At 37.7% G+C, this 17,789-nt stretch overlaps 1 long non-coding RNA gene across 5 annotated transcripts in view; it reads left to right on the top strand.

The window, feature by feature from the left end:
* The window catches only part of LOC136882306 (uncharacterized), a 42,744-nt gene that overhangs the window by 3,392 nt on the left and 21,563 nt on the right, over positions 1-17,789 (top strand). Inside the window, exons 1-3 of one of the 5 annotated variants that reach the window (XR_010861140.2) lie at positions 546-918; positions 13,973-14,089; positions 14,251-14,366. This is a non-coding gene — a long non-coding RNA (uncharacterized lncRNA). Of the gene's footprint in view, positions 1-545; positions 919-953; positions 1,211-2,371; positions 2,562-13,972; positions 14,090-14,250; positions 14,367-17,789 lie in introns of those variants that run through there. The other 4 variants (XR_010861138.1, XR_010861137.1, XR_010861139.1 and 1 more) reach the window with 4 other exon arrangements.

Genomic DNA, 17,789 nt, shown 5'->3' with positions numbered 1-17,789 from the left:
CGCCATTGTCACGTCGAAATCATAAAAAATTGGGTTGCTTCTATGCAGCAAAGAGCCCTCGAATCATCGCTACCTAACGTTGCTGTGAGGCCCTAGTATGCGGTCATCAGATGAATCGTATGAAATACGTCCGTCTGTATTAATTTCATCAAATGTCAAAACCGCGATATTTTCAGACTCCTTGTAATTTACTGCGCTCCTCACGTTTTGGAAATCTGTGGTACAAGACACCAGTTATTTTCGATCTGTATTTAGTACATTGTGCCGTAGCACAATTAACTTTATATTTAGAAACCTTAATCATCTTTAACACAATAATCAACACAATACGGAAAATGTTACAAGACTGCGTACCGCAAAATAGACCTATACTGAAAGCGAGTTCCTTATCGTTCAATGCTACAGCTGCCGACATGAGACCTCCACGTGACGTCAGCATGAGGCGATGTTACGCTGGAAGCAAAGCGCGGGAGTCGGGAATGAGCCCCCCTGGTCTGCCGCTATGCTTGTTTTTGTGTGAAGAAAGTTTAATTCCGTGTGAATTAGTGTCTCTGGAAGTGCTTCCGTGTAGTTTGATCGTACTTATTTTAGTAAACAAAGTATAAATATGCCTGGGAGGTGTGTATTCATTAGGTACACACCAACAAGCAGAAAAATCGGTGTTCCCGGCGTTTTCGTTGAAATTGACAAAAGTTCGATAAGTCGAAATACCACAGAGGACGGCATACTGAGGGACAGTGGGTGCTTGGTGGTGTTGAACGGGGCAACTGTAAAAACTTTTTTGTTGTGCCTGTTCAAAGACGTGATAAGGATACGTTGCTGGTAGTCATTCAGGAATGGGTTTTGCCAGGAACAATCATCAGTGACTGTTGGAAGGCATACGATTGCCTGGAGGACGAACGTTTTCTGCATTTACAGGTCAACCATTCGGTTCAATTTATAGACAGTGGTCGCAACGGGCGTGTGAACAGGCGGAATAGGAGTGTTATGCCTAATGATAGGCCTCCTGTTCACATGCAAAACATCGAAAATAGGTGGTGCCATATGAAGCATGGGAGTTTCTCGGTTCCAGGATTTGGAAGGAAGAAGGCCCACTTTGTCGGGTATCTCGCAGAGTTCCTGTTTAAATCCAACTTCCCCTTAGATATTCGTGTGCACGAGTTTATTAAGGCCGCTGGTCAACTATACCCTCCTCTCCATTAAGTGAAGTGTATGTTTGTTTCAATTGTTTTTAAAATTATTAATAAATTTTGAAGTATTTTAGGAAAAGAGTGGTTATTGTGAAGTATTTATTGCATTTTAAATATTCATTCAGTAAAGCAAAGGTGGCCTGAGCCCCCAGGTAGGAGGATTTGAGGAAAAGAGAGGTTATTGTGAAATATTTCTTGCATTTTAAATATTTGTGCAGTAAAGCAAAGGTGGTTTGGGGGCTTAAGCCCCAGGCAGGAGGATTTGAGGTAAAGTGAGGTTACCATGAAGTATTCCTTGCATTTGAAATACTTTCTCAGTAAAGCAAAGGAGGATTTGAGGAAAAGTGAGGTTATTGTAAAGTATTTCTTGCATTTTAGAACCCCTAAATGACTTTTTTCTTGCCGTGCGAACAGTGTGCGCCGCAGCGATAGAAAAGAGCCTCTCGAAGGGAGTGTGGCTCCTCTGGGGCCACTGTTCTCATGACAGAGATTGGCCTAAAGGTGCAAAAATACCTTAAAGCTAATAAATGATCTTTATTTCGGCAAAAGTTCAGAACACCTTACATTTTTCCAGCGCTACGCATCCAGGCGTGATTGCACTGTCATTTGTTTCTCTCTCGCTCGCTTCTTGCGAAGGACTTGATCGTGCGGTGGACAGAGCTGCCAACTGTTCATAAAAAGAACTAGTCCTAGTGCAGCGGTGCTACTTTTATTTACGAATCTCATTAGTGCAGCGGTGCTACTTTTATTTACGAATCTCATGACAAAGCCATTGGTCTGGATTGGTTAGACCATTGGTGAGTGACAAAGCCATTGGTCTGGATTGGTTAGACCATTGGTCTGGATCAAGCAAAAGGGGTCTGGGGGCGTAAGCCCCCAGGTTAGAAGCGGCCTTAGGCCTCTAGTATCCCGCGTGACAAAGCCATTGGTCTGGATTGGTTAGACCATTGGCCAGTGACAAAGCCATTGGTCTGGATTGGTTAGACCGTTGGTCTGGACTGGTTAGACCATTGGTCTGGGGGCTTAAGCCCCCAGGTTAGAAGCGGCCCTAGGCCTGTAGTATCCCGCCTGACACCTCCATTGGTCTGGGCAGTTGTGTATTTCTTGTGCGCGGGTTGGTAACGGAATTCACTTACTTCATTGCTAGGAGTGACGTCATATCCCATAGCGTCTCACCCAATGGAAATGCTGGTACGTAGTTAGGCGATGGACTATGGCGCGTGATAACTTCTATTAGGTTATAAAAGCAAAAATATTTCTGGGGGACGGCGGGTGGGTTCTTAACTGTCGCAGTGAACACATCGCTCCTCCGCAAGGTATTCCACTTAAGATTTCCAACATATTACATCCTTATCATGCAATAAAAGTAATGTAAGTCTTACTGAATTTCTACCGTGTACTTTATTATAATTAGACTATACATTATAAATAAAACAGGTTATTCAATGCAAAAAAAAATACAATAATCTGGATCTTCTCTGTGGATACACTGACATAATTTTTGAGAGCATCTCTAATTCGTGATCCATTCAAATCGTCATAGTCCCTGGCGACTATGCGACGAGATTGAGGAAACTCCGATTCTGCTTATTCTACTGTTTCAAGCCATTTATGATTAGAACTGTCTTTTCTAGTTTTATTATATTATGCAATATTAAGCATGCCATAACAACATTAGGAACAAATTTATAATTCACGTCCACTCTCTTCGATAAGCACCTGAAGCTTGCTTTCAGTCTGCTAAATGCATTTTCGACGACGGCTCTAAGATTTAAGTATACATTGAAGGACTCTTCTTCTGGGGTTGCATTGCTTCTGTATCCTTTCATTAACCAAGGCAACAATGGATATGCTGGGTCACCTAATAGCATACAGGGTATTTCTGTTCCCTCAATCGTAATACTACTTTGAGGTAACAATGTATCTGCATGCTTGTATAAATTAGAATCTTTCAATACAGATGCATCATGACTACTTCCTGCATGTTGGCCGGTAGCATACATGAACCTGTAAAGTTAAAGAGAAGGTGCTGTTAGTTCAGTGCATAAAATAAAAATATATGAAATTATTTAACATTTTTAAACATTAAAATGCAGGATTGTTTTGGGAGTGAAACATGCACATAAAGGCATTTAGGCCTACAGTTTGCTTAATAACAAATAATATACTAAGCCAGTAAATATATTTACCTGTATAAATGATCAACAACTGCCATCATATTATAAGATGGCCAGCCCTTGCGATTAACAAAATCACAATAATCTTCTGTTGGGGTAAAATTGGAATGTGCATTCCATCTATGGCACCAATTACATTTGGAATACCACACATACTTTCAAAACCGAAAGTTATCTCCTGGACTTCTACTGCATTTGGTAAAGATAGGTACAGTTGAACCTGCCCTAACGGACACCCTTATTCAGCGGACACCTCCCTATACGGACGATTTTCCTCGGAACTGACTTTATTTTACGGAAGACAAGTGTTAAATTGGCCTCATTTTAGCGGACACTTCGAACTCCAGACAGCGGACATCGTAATTTGTCCCGTCCACTTGACTTAAGCGGACACTTCACACGTTGCCAGACAATTTATTATGCCGGACCACATGTCATCCTTTCTTTTAAAACCATTCTTCAGGCATAAGGAAATACCTTTTGAATGTTTGTACTATATCGCGAGCAAGGGGAGAGGAGGTACATCGGAATGCAGTTCTACCTAGTGGTGTACAGACCTATTCTGAGAATTCTAATTGCCCAGAAATGCTGCCAGAGACTGTTGACTCACAAGTTACCTGGGGATTTTCTTCCCTTCTTGCATCTTTCTATTCATAACTCGGATTGCCGCTGATAAGGTAGAGCTCAGGTAATCAACTTGAGAAGGAAAAGACAGTACAGGTGCTAATTCGTGAGACAGAAATACCATAGCATTTCAGTTGTCTGTTAAACATGAGTAACAATGGATTACTTCACGAAGCTGCAATGTTTGTAAATGATGTAAAATCGCTTACAATAACTCTCTATAAAATACTAACACAGAAATGACTTAGAATAAAAAATAAAGATATGTACGCTTATGTTTAAGGTGGATGTTCTTTGCCGTTAAAATGTCAGATTTTGACGAACTTGTTTTAGCGGACACCTCTCGTAACTGACATTTTCCCTTGGAACCGACGGTGTCCACAGAAGGGAGGTTTGACTAGTCGTCTTTAAATTCTAAGAATAACACTTCACATACATCATATACACATTTGTGTACATTTGACTTGTCCCAAACTGATTTGCAACCATGCTATACTCTGCACATGATGCAAGTTTGTATAAGGCAATGGCAACTTTCTTTTCAACAGAAATGGGTTGCCTTACACAAAATCCACTGGGTTTAAGGTACAGTTGTAGACTTTCAGATATATATTGAAATGTTCCATAACTCATCCTAAAATTTTCCAGCCAGTCCTGTTCTGTGAAGTTGTATTTCACAACTCGTTCCACCACTCGTGACTCCTCTTTAACCCAACAGCATTTCTTTCAGTGTTTTTTAGTTTTTAGAGTTGATTGCAAGTGAGCACAATTCTGAACTTGCAATTGCTGAAAGAAATTTATTCTCTTTGCCGTGCCCTTCTCTCTTCCCATTTTTTTATGAAACTTAAAATCATGAAATGACAAATTGTCATCCGCAGAAGTGCTTTTTTTACATCCATCCTTAATTTTTAACCTTTATTTTATACTTTACACTTCAGTACGTAGGAAAATATAAACATTACAATCGATCAGGTCGCGATTAGTTATATTGATTTAAGAATGTATGTAATATTGATTTTATTACAATTCTGCATCGTTCGTATACGTCGATGTTGCCTGGCGGATTCAATACAACATTCAAATACATGTAAACGGGGATTGTATTCAATATGGTAAGTGTACTCAAATCGATCTCAATCCCTGTGTAAAAATACTAAGTGTAGAAACAGATTGTCAAAATGTGACACCAGACAAGAGGATACACGCCCACTACCAGTGCAAGTGAATCTAAATTAGGTAAACATTTTGAAGAACGGGGAACATTAGATGAAATTTCAGAGAATAGTAGTTATGATTTAGGTCATGTTTTACTTGATATGAATATTTTTAGTGAAGTTTTGACTGATTTTTTTATGTTGTAACCTTTGTGATGGGCAAGTAACTGTAGAGGAAAATATTTCAGCAAGAAGTGGACTTGCAAGGATTGCAATTATTTGCACCAACTGTAAAGGCAGTAATTTTTTTACTTCAGAAGAATGCAAGAACAGGATGTATGAGGCTAATGTTAGACTCTTCTATGCCATGAGAGCTATTGGCAAAGGTCTCAGTGCAGCTCAACTTTTCTGCTCTCATGAATCTTCCAGCACCTCCTGCCAGAATGCAGAAGTACACTTAAGTTGTAGGAGGAGCTGTTGAATCTGTTTCTTATCAATGAAGGCTGCAGCAAAGGAGGCCATTGAAATGAAGGAAATAGTTATTTACCTCTTGCATCTGATGGGACATGGCAGAAACGAAGCCACACGTAAAATCTCAGTTGCCACAATTACAAGCATAGACACAGGCAAAGTAATTGATTATGAGGCACTTAAAAACATTGCTATAGGTTCTGTAGAAATAGTGAACATGAAAACTGTCAGAAAAACGATGAAGGAACTAATGGAGGAATGGAAGCTGATGCTGCAGTGAAAATATTGTCGCTCGCTCAAAGAAAGGGGTGTTCGTTATACACAGTTTCTAGGGGATGGTGATTTTAAAGCCTAAAAGTGTCGCTGAATCAAAGCCATATGGGGATACTGAGATAAAGTGGAGTGTGTTGGACATGTTCAGAGGAGGATGGGCACATGGCTTCGAAAATTGAAACAAACTGCGCACCACTGTATTGTCAGATGTGAAGCTACTGAGGGGTCGACTGACTGATAAAACAATAAATTTAACTTCAGCAGTATTATGGCATGGCACTCAGAAATAATGTAAACAATTCAGAAAATATGAAGAAAGCAGTCTAGGCCACATACTTCCACAAACTCTCAAGTGACAGGCAGTCATTACATTCACGTTACCCACCTGAACCTGAAATATGGTGCAAGTTCCAGAAGGCTGAAGTTTCAGAAGTGTGTTTTGAACACAAGAATTCTATACCTGAAGCAGTTATGGAAGCTTTCTCAGAAAGTGTCTACTTGGGTACACTCATAATCCCAATGAGTCAACAATATCTGGACTAGTGCCCAAAAATGTATTTGTGGGGTTAAGAACTTTGAAATGGAGAGTCAGTGATGCTGTGCCATCATTTAATGATGGGAACATGGGAAGAGTTTTATTGCATCTCAACATCAACCCTTGCTGTCATACTATGAAGGGACTGCAACATTTAAACAAATTGCCAAGGCACAGCAGTAAAGGCTGCAGCATTCACACAACACCAAAGCAACAAGGTCATCCTGAAGGAACAGGTTTTCAGACAAGGAGGGGTACCAGGAAGAGGATGCTGACTCTGCTGCTGGGTGCTTTTGAGCCTTAAGTAAAAAATCTGAGAGAGTTCTTATAATTTCAAGTTTTAAACCTGATTTTCTCAATGACTTTTTTTTTTTTTTTTACAATTAATGTTCCTGTATCTGAATAACTACTTCTGATACATACACAAAACTTTGTGAGATGCTTTATTATATTTTACTGTCCTTACTGAATCATAGCACAGGTTTCCATAGACATGAAGTAAGGGGTGCCCGTCTACAAATATTTTGTGTAAAAACAAAAAAGGCATCTTTAAAAAAATTATCTCGTTCTTTTGGTTTCTATATATTCTGCTTCAGTACACATAATGTAGACATGTCAGGTGTAAAAATTCAGTCGTACCTTCATTGGTTCCAAAAATATAGGAACATAATCTTCTTATTTTTAACATTGGCAGGATAGGCCTTTCACTCTCCCCTTAAAATATTAACTAACGCAGTATTTCCGTAATTATACAATTATAGTTTTGTAATCTAGACCCTATTAGCACGAAATATATATAGTGAGGCCTATAAACAAGTTTCCATCCAGCACTTTACCTACCGTATACTTTATCTCTGTATTTAAACACAAAATATGAAATGAAAATAAGAGAATGGGAAAACTTGTATACGTTTCAGAATTGTCCGAATTTCTCATATTCCACGTTTTCTTCCTTACCGCTTTGTTGCTCTCGTATTTGAAGTATATTTACAGTTTCTTCAGCATCTCCGCAGCTAATGTGGCAATACCAAAAAAAAGTCCTCATTACAGGTCATTATCCTCATGTTTGTTCCGTATTGAATAATGTTAATCACAGCAATATACAATAAGTATTTCTTATCCACCTATTCAATACAAATCACCTTTATTGGTATTTACATTTTCATACAATTAATTCTTCTAAGGGACATGTTTCGCTCTTATAAAGAGCATCTTCAGCCATTAATTTTAATCTTAAAATGATGTTTGTGAACAGTTGTAAACATTAAAAAGACTAGTCAAAATTAAAATTACAGTAGTCTAAAAATCTAATTACATCACATCTATAAAAAAAACTTTTAAAAAATTCAAAAACGTGATAACCTGAACATTTAAAATTATCGGTGTCCATTCAAAACCTTGTCTGAAACTATTATTGAATCTTCGTCTTAAAAACAGTAGTAAATGGTTTTCTATAAAAATAGCACCAAGCTGGACATCATTCTTGCGGAAAAACGAAAATTGAAATGCAACTTCTGTGACGTAGAATGTAAGTTAAAATAGTGCCCGCAAGCTGAATTGTGAAGAGACAATGATCCATTTTGCTCTTTATAAGTGCGAAACATGTCCCTTAGAAGAATTAAGTGTATGAAAATGTAAACACCAATAAAGGTGATTTGTATTGAATAGGTGGATAAGAAATACTTATTATATATTGCTGTGCAAGTCCTTTTCATCGTTCTGAGGGACAGTTTCTTCTGAAAAATGCATAGTTTTTCAGTTATATTGTGATAACCTTGTAGATTTTGGACCATGATATATAGTAGGTCTAACATAACACAATACATAAATAACTAAAAGATAAGACATTAATTACTGGTACCTAAATGATTAAAAAAATATATATTTGCAAAAAATAGCTCTTCTTGATATTCACTGGATGAAGATTGTAAAGCCATTTTCCATAATAACCTCAATAACCTAACATCCGATTAAGGTATCGCAAGTGTATATCAGGAGACAATGATTGTGTTTCTGCGCATGTCGCAAATATATGGATCAGTACTGTATATGCTTTAGGCTGCGGACTACTTCGGACAGTTGGGATCGATGCAGAGTGTTGGTTGGAAAGTCCAACTGTAGTCCATGGATGAATACGTGGACGCAATTTTGACTGTGCTGGAAAGGACTGTTCATGTTGCACGTGACCAAAGAGACTCTGTATTGGTACAGGGACTGTATTGGAAAGAACCTATAAATTTTGATCCCATGATACCGTATGGTGAAAGAAGATATCACGTCCAAAGTTGCAAGAAAGGAACTAAAACTTAGAATGAATACAGCAAAGAATAGTGGCTACTGTAGATTTTTTAAAATGTACTTCAATGGCTGAAATGCATATTTTGATAATCCTGTTGTATATGTAGCGTAACACTGAAGTCCAATTGGATTGCTCCTGTTGTTCCAATAAGAAAATGTTTAGTAGTCTACAAATCGGTAGTACGCAGTGATGGGAATAGTGCAAGAAAGAGTAACCGAGCTGAATTAGTTATCTTGGAAATATTTTACTAGATTACAAATTACTTTTGTAACAAGTAGGGCCTAATCGGTAAAATTACATTTACTCGCAGAATGACAATCTTAAAGAAATCTGGCATTATTTCTTACATGTCTCTGGAATGACACAAGTTTGCACAAAAAACTATATTTTTGTTTTGTAGCAGAGACGTTTTAGAGGCTGTCATATTTAGGGGAGATTGAATACAATACCTCGGAACTTTCAAAGTTCTTTTCCATCATTCTTTAGTTAGTGACTTAGCGTTTCAAATAACTTGCCATTTACTTTACAAAATAATCGGTTCTTGGTTCTCATCACTAAGGTTTGACCTCTTTTGGGGAAATTTTATGAACATCCTTAACAGTGATGGATATTGTAGGATACTGGTATGTTTCAGAAATATTGGAGAGGTAAGAAAGAACCTCATCCAGCACGGTAGTAAAACTGAAAAAGTAGCATAATGTGTCTCTTGTAGACTACATACCCTACAGCATGTACACGTAATTGTTGCGTTCTGTAAGTTAACAGATCATAACTTAAATCAAGACTGTATGGGCAATCTGATGGTTCAACTTCCATGTCCTAAGAGTTGTTAAAGTTCTGTTTCGGAAGAAAGTTTACATTGTTCTTTACACCTAATATTAGTCCTAGACACTGTAATTTCGGAAGTACAAACAAGACTAGATCTCTGGCAGGAAACATTTACAACCTTAGGTCTCAAAATCAGCAAAACGAAGACAGTTAGCTTGGTGATAAGATGGATATTGTAGACAACTTCCAGTATTTAGGTAGTGCTGTCATCAGACAATACCACACATCAAAAGATTAGCAACAGAATACAGAAGGCTCCCACATTCTATCACGCTGTACGCCAAATACGTAGGGATGAAACATTTCCGTTAGTTTCCAAGATCAGCTTGTACAAAATATATCTTAGTATTTTGACGTATGGCCTGGAAGCAGCAACACTTACTGGACCAACAGTCTTCTTCAAGCAACAGAAATGAAGTTCCTCCGTTCTTGTCTACAAAAAACAAAATGGATAAGATAAGGAATGTGGATATCCGGCAACAGCTTGGATTGGAAAGAAGCTTGCTGGAGACTCTAGAAGTGAAGAGATTGCAATGGTATGGTCACATGAAAAGAATGGACCTTCACAGGACTCCTCGAACATACTTTGACCACAGAGTTCCTGGGAAGAGACCAAGAGGAAGACCTCACGATGTTTGGGAAAAACAGATATTGAAGGACCTTGAAATTAGATGTGAACTGGCATCGCATATATGGGCAGCATCTGTGGATTGATAGGACAAACTGGAGGAGGCTCGTATACAACCGCACCCGGCTTGCTGGAGCAAAGAAATTATGATGAGACACTGTAATTTCAGGTGTGCGATTATTTCCATCTCACAAATAGTTTTCAAGAGTGTTGAATATCTTCAAACATACCGGTACTTCCTTCAACAGATGGTCACCTTATTTGAATGAATTGCTAACCAGACTACCAAGGAATGAGATATGTATATAAATACAGAGCCTGTCGACATAACCCTTAACTCCCTTCTGACAACTATATATTTACTCTAATGTTCACGTAGATATGACTTAAAATTTAGAATATTGTCATAAGTAACAAAGGAAGGACACGTGGATATGTGATGGCTTCTAAGTGACATTTTTCCTGACTTGTAATGTTAACATTGTCTGTTATTTTATACCTTCAGCATTATTTATTCATATAATAATAATAATAATAATAATAATAATAATAATAATATCCGGGCTGAGTAAGCCTAGTTCAGATGGAGCACAGGCCTTCTGAGCTCAAAATGGTGGGTCGATCCTAGCACAGTCCACTGCTGGAATTCGAAGGTGCTCAGAAAATGTCTGCCTTATGCGGGGCATTCTGGCGTCTCTGAAACCATAAAAGTAGCTGGGGGAAAATGATTGAGTGGTTTGATGTAGCTTCCATGCCACGCTATCCTGTGCTAAAGTTTTCATTTCTATGTAACTATTACATCCAACATCTGCTGTAATCTGCTTGTCATATTTGCACCTTGGTCTACCTGTACTGTTCTTACAGCCTACACTTACCTAAAAAAACTGAACATGTCCTGAGTGTTGAAGATGAGTCCTATTATTCTATCTCTTCTGGTCAAATTTAGCCAAATCAGTCCCCTCACACCAATTCATTTAGTGATTCGATCTACCCATCTCGCCTTCAGCATTCTTCTGTAACACCCCATTTCAAAAGTTTCTGTTCTTTCTTTCCGAGCTACTTATAGTCTTTCACTTCCATACAATCCAGGTGAAAGTCTTCAAAAACATCTAATTCCTATATCAGTGTTTGACGTATGCAAATTTATTTTACACAAGGCCCTCCTTGCTTGTTCTAGTCTGCATTTTGTCATCCTTCTGCCATCGTCGGTTATTTTGTTACCCAAGTAACAATGTTAATCTACTTTAAGACTTCATTATCTGCTCTAATATTTCCTGCATCACCTAACTTTGTTAGACTGCAATTGCCCACTGGTTTTTGTACAGATAGATTATTCTTCCTTCTCAGTTTCTGAGCCCGATCACCTTAAGAATTTGAAATAGCTTGGTCCAATCAACATTCAATGCCTTTTCTAGATCTACGAATGCCATGTATGTGGGCTTGTCCTTAATTTGATCGTTTAACCCATTAGCGCCTGAATTTTTTTTCTGAGATTTACTTATGCGTTGTGTTTTGCCGCATGTTTGAGACCAAAATTAATAAAACAAGTTTCAGAATTTTGGGACCGTTAGGTCATAAGATATTTGTTGTCATATGGCAACGCTAGGCTCTTGCGCTACCTATTTTTTAACAGGGAGTTTTGGAAGCTGAATTTCGGTTGTAAAGTGTTTTTTTTGTTTTCGTACAATAACGTTAAAATATCTTGGCATTATTTATCGTAAGAATATGCAGTATCAGTTTTTATTCACATCACAGCAAAAAACATTGAATTATTGAACAAAGCAGAAAATATTTGTTTGCAGTACAGACCCACATATGTACAGTTCGTTGCATGCCAGCTAGTGGATTGGTTATGTCTGGCTAGTGACAAAACCATTGGTCTGGATTTTTTAGATCCAGCTAGTGACAAATCCATTGGACTGTCATCAAGCAAAGGGGGCCTGAAAGTATAAACCACCAGGTTAGAGCTGCATAATAGCTGCTGGGTCTCTAGCATTCTGCAAGCAGTGCATTCTATGCTGGGCAGTGGTGAAAAGCTGACATTGACATAGCTGCTTTGTGTGCAGCTAATGACAAATGAAAAACTGTATTGTAGCCTACTTTGTTTCATTACATGCTGCATTTACTGGTTGTGTTTTTATTGTGCATGGGTTGGTAACTGAAGTATTTATCTTGATTGCTGGGAATTATGCCATCCGATTATATCTCAGCCAGTGGAAATGCATACTTGAGCAATGGAGAATGGCACATGCTAAATTGAATTAGGTTATAAAAGTAAATTTTACTTCTGGCGTCTGGTGGGTGGGTCTGAACACATCTTTCCTCTGCAAAGTATTCCACATAAGATTTGTATTATTTCAACTGCATCAAAAAGAAGGAAGTAAGCACCATTTTTAGGTTATGACTAATGTAAACTAGTGTCCTCATCCCGAGGTGGTACAGCTCTTTTCAGGTAGACCTCCAATAGAGGTGAGCTACATGTCATTTCAACCAAATACCAGCCCTTCTGCCATTTGTAAATTTCTGGTAGTACTGGGAATCGAACCCAGGCCCCCCGAGGACGGCAGCTAATAACGCTTTCCCTTCTCATTTAATGGTGGTATTCATAAATTGCTGCAATCGATACTTTTTTATTTATGCTAGTCGAAGGAAGCAACACACATAAAAAGAAAATTGCCCACTGATTCTTTCTGGGAGGAGGTAAGCTACACCTATATGTGAATGAATTGTAGGGAAAGGGAAGGAAGTCATTCTCCACAAATCCGAATTGTTCTCTTCACTCTATTCACAGCTCAGCACAGGTTTTTGAGACCTTTCGTTTTCAATACATGCATTGCGTGGATATAAAATTTCTTCGATGATAAATATTTATAAACCACAAGTTGTGAGAAAGTTGTTCAGCAATGGTAATGAAACTGGTTCAAGCCATTTCACAAACTGCAATGATGCCAAAGAAATTGATGTTTTGCACTCGAGGTTAGTGGTCAAAATAAAACAGCCATTAACACTGCTGATGCACATTTATACCTTCCTAATATTGATCTAATTTATTTAGATTTGCCAGTATCAAATATTGCTTCAAGGCCAATGACACAACAGCTCTTGTGTTCAAATAAGTTAGGTTAATACTAAAATAGAAACATTGTTAGAGAGAAATACAAAGCGAAAGCTAAATCATCCATTTTGTAATGCTACCTGTTATAATATATAGTTGTCCTTACAAATGTTATGATGTGCAGCTTTGCATCAAGGAATAGACTTATAATAGATTCTGGCACCTTGAAGATTTCAAGTGGTAGGTTAAAGATTAGTTCAGTTTTTTTATTTGGGATTTGTCCCAGTTTTATCTAAGGTGAGCATTGTGTAATTTTGAATTTATATAGCTTTCTTTCTATATAAACCTTTTTTTCATTTTTCACTGAAATTTTAATGGTTTTTCTTGTTTGAAGTCATATTTAGAACAGGATTTCTTTTGTAGTGATATTAAGAGTTCAGGGGCTAATTTATGATTAAGGCATTGTTTTAAAAAATAATTGTTCCTGCTGATTTTGGATTGACTGATCAAGTTTAAATAGGGGTTGGTTTGTTTGTATGCCTGGTTGGCTATATTATTGCATGTAATGAATTTCATTTTTGGGTTAGTTGACTGAGGGGGAAATAAGATAGGGAAGATCAAACACCACTGATCTGCATTTAGGGCATATTCCCCATATGCTGTTTCATATTCAAGACGTCCTTTAATCATCATACCTTGAGAAACAAGTTTTTAATCTTAAAATTTCTTTTGTTGCAGGAGTGTTTACCATGAATCACCATATGGTCACCATGCAAGTCGCTGACAACCACGAGAAATGGCACAAGTCTTCTCTGCGAGGGGAACAGGATGAATGAACTGAGGTATAAGATGCTGGTGAGTTTGCACATATGAATAAGTAGATGGATAAAAAGTTAAAATTTGCAGAACTGATCAGTCTTTTACTGTACTTTGAATTGGTTTAGTTAAGGTGGTGGCAATTAAAAATTGTACATGTCATGCGCAAATTGTAATTTGAAACTTGACATTTCTTTCAGTATAATGCAAGTATTCATCAGGAATAATCATGTGAGGCTCCAATGAAGAGGAAACAATTGGACAGTTCGACTGATGCCTGGGATGTTCATGGTGTGGATGAAGGCATAAAGCGCTGGTAAGGCAACATGTATGATTAATTTTAAAAACTGTTCTCTTTCAAGTACAGTAGACATCAGCTGTAGAGATTACTGCATAGTCAGAACCCTGATGTAAAGTCAGTTTTTTTTTTTTTTTTTCATGTCCCATGAAAATTCCTACATTAAATTGTGTATTATCCTTTGGTTACAGAAAGAACCCTATAGTTGATACATCAGTTATTGTGAGTGATTAGGTGCATGCTGTTATTTCATTTACCGATCTTATACACACCAGGGATTATATTGAATGTGACTGAATATCTTCGGTGTGTTATCGTTCTACGTTGCGATTTTATTAGACGTAAATAAATATCACACAAGAACACGTTCACTTCCTTATACAGATTACTTTATTTACACTGTATGTCACAACACACAATTTTACACAGTAGCAAATGACACTATATACAACATCCAATAGCGGAATACCCTGAAGTCGATTAAACAAGTACAGATATCAACAAACTGACGCGCGCAGTATAACATACTCTCTTGAATCTGCCGCCTGACTCACTTGAGTCCAGTACTGACTCCACCTCGGAGCCCAACAATCACTCCCAGTCCATCACTTGCCTGAGTCCCAAGAACCAAAATCTGCGAACTTAGAACTAAGAACTTCCTCACTGACTGACAGCTCAATATTTATACTTCTCGACCAACCATCTAGAATGATCGACTTCTGGACAAATTCTTACAACACTCCAATGAAACACACTCGAAACGTCCATCGACCAGCTAGTCGAATGGATACTCGAACGATCGTTTCCTATTTAATAACACACATGGAAATATCTACATTCGTAATGTCTCTACATGTATCTGGATAATAAAACCTTACTGGAAGTTTCTAGAACCCTTCAGATATACCAACTATAGTACAATAAGTCTAATATACGAACATTATGGAATTTTCTACACCGAGCTTGACAGCTGCAGTCGCTTAAGTGCATCCAGTATTCGGGAGATACTAGGTTCGAACCCCACTGTCGGCAGCCCTGATAATGGTTTTCTGTGGTTTCCCATTTTCACACCAGGCAAATGCTGGGGCTGTACCTTAAGGGCACGGCCGTTTCCTTCCCATTCCTAGCTCTTCCCTGTCCCATCGTCGCCATGAGACCTACCTGTGTCGGTGTGACGCAAAGCAACTAGAAAAAAAAATTTCTACAGCTTTCGACTCTATAGATTTTTAGGTTATACAATACGTATTTGAGGTTATAAAATTTTATACATATTTACAGAGAAACCATATACTAGTCATGTTTAGCACTTAATAAAAGATAATTTAGCATTAAATAAACTATAATTAAAATATACTAAACATAATTGAAGGTTTTTCGTCAGTTACGATGTCGTACCTACGACAGTGTACTAGTGAGCTCTCTATAGCCATTTGAAGACTGTCGCAGTCTATTGCTAATACCAGTAGACTAGTGTACTGTAAACAAAATTTGAAATGAAAGACGAGAGCATGTTTTCACAAGAAATGCATAAATAACTTAGCCAACACAGCTGTTTACTTCATCCTTTATTTCTATTGAGTTAATGATCACTTAATCTTTATGCTACGTACTGAAATTCAGTAAAAATCTAATACACCTCAAGATACGACAGTGCATCACTGATTTTAGAGGTTAGTTTATAAATTCTTACCTCTGGTTAAACTTCAGAAAAGCTTCAGTAGAACTTCGTTGATTCGAAGTCATTGGGATGCAAAAATCGGACTTCGAATTACGTGATTTCGAATTAACCGCCGCTAACTTGAAGTTCAGAAATGCCAAACCCTGCTGCATCACAAAATATTCTAAGATCCTTTATAGCATGCAATCACCTTGATTCACAGTTAACCTTTACCACTCGTCTGTTTGGTGAGGCCCGACATTACGATATTCCCGTTCCGGTCGCATGTCGGGGGAGACCCGACATGTGATTTTATCGCCCACCACTCGTCTGCCGACTCTTAGCCGACAAAATACACGATGATATACTCTACTGCCATCTTTTGGTTCCACGTGGAACTTTGTAGAATCCAGATACTATTCGACAGTCAGTCAAAAATCCATTATTTAGATGGCAGTGTAGCCGTCAGCTGTCAAATCACGCACATGAAAGCTCGAGCGATAGTAAACAAACATGGCTGCCATGTGCTCTTCTAGTCATATATATGTTGCATATGTCAGGCAACACACAAAACCTCAGTATTTTCGCACCTCTGCTCCTAATGAATATATCTAATAGCATTTCACGTTGCCTAAAAATGAACTGACGATGGTCGGTTTGTGTACCGTAACCGAACATGTACCTTATGCTGACGGCTGGCACAATTATAAATCAAAAGGTTCGGATTTCAAGAAATTGCCGTTTACAGTGGTTTCAGCCTACAAACTACCGCGAGGTATGAAAACAGAGACTGAATAGAGTTTTTAAATTGCTTTTTAGCGATAATTTGTACACTAAATTATTAACGAAACCAATCGGTATGCGATAACGGTAGTAATAATAATAATAATAATAAAAATGGAAAATAATTAGTCTTAAATTCCACATATTGCTTTTATTTGCTCCAGTATAGCTTGCTATAAACGTGTATAGCCTAACTACATCATTTAAAACCAAGTGCTATCTCCAAAATCGTGAAAGATTAATACAGGTCGTATAAGATAAAAATGTACATTTAAAATACGAGTAGTAGAGGCAACGCAGAGAACTTTAATTCGAGGGGTAAGGGTTAAACCTTTCAAATGTATCGTTCTACGTTGCGATTTTATTTGGCGTAAATAAATATCACACGAGAACACGTTCACTTCCTTGTATAAATGACTTTATTTACACTGTACGTCACAACACACAGTTATACACAGCAGCAAATGATACTATATACAACACTAAATAGAGGAGTACCCTGAAGTCAATTCTGACAAGTACAGATAACACTGACTCGCGCACTCTCTTGAATTCCCCGCCTCACTCACTCGAGTCCAATATTCTGACTGTCTCACTGACTTGACAGTTCGATATTTATACTATTGATCAACCATCTAGAATGATCGACTTCTGGAAGAGTTCTTACAACACTAATGAAACACACTCGAAACATCGATCGACCAGCTAGTCAAATGGATACTCGAACGTTCCTTCAATATTTAAAAATGTACAGGAAATATCCACAACATTCGTAATGTCTCTACATGTATCTGGATAATAAAAGCTTACAGTAAGTTTCCAGAACCTTTCATATATACCAAATTATAGTACAATAAGTCTAACATACAAACATTGTGGAATTTTCTACCGCTTTTGACTCTATAGATTTTGAGGTTATACACAATACGTATTGGAGGTTATACAATCTATACTACATATTTACAGGGAAATCATATATTGATCATATTTAACATTTAATA

The sequence above is a fragment of the Anabrus simplex genome, chromosome 10 (genome assembly GCF_040414725.1).
Source record: "Anabrus simplex isolate iqAnaSimp1 chromosome 10, ASM4041472v1, whole genome shotgun sequence".
NCBI classification, from domain to species: domain Eukaryota; kingdom Metazoa; phylum Arthropoda; class Insecta; order Orthoptera; family Tettigoniidae; genus Anabrus; species Anabrus simplex.
The sequence above is the reverse complement of the archived record's forward strand: the minus strand, read 5'-3'. Positions and strand labels throughout refer to the sequence as shown.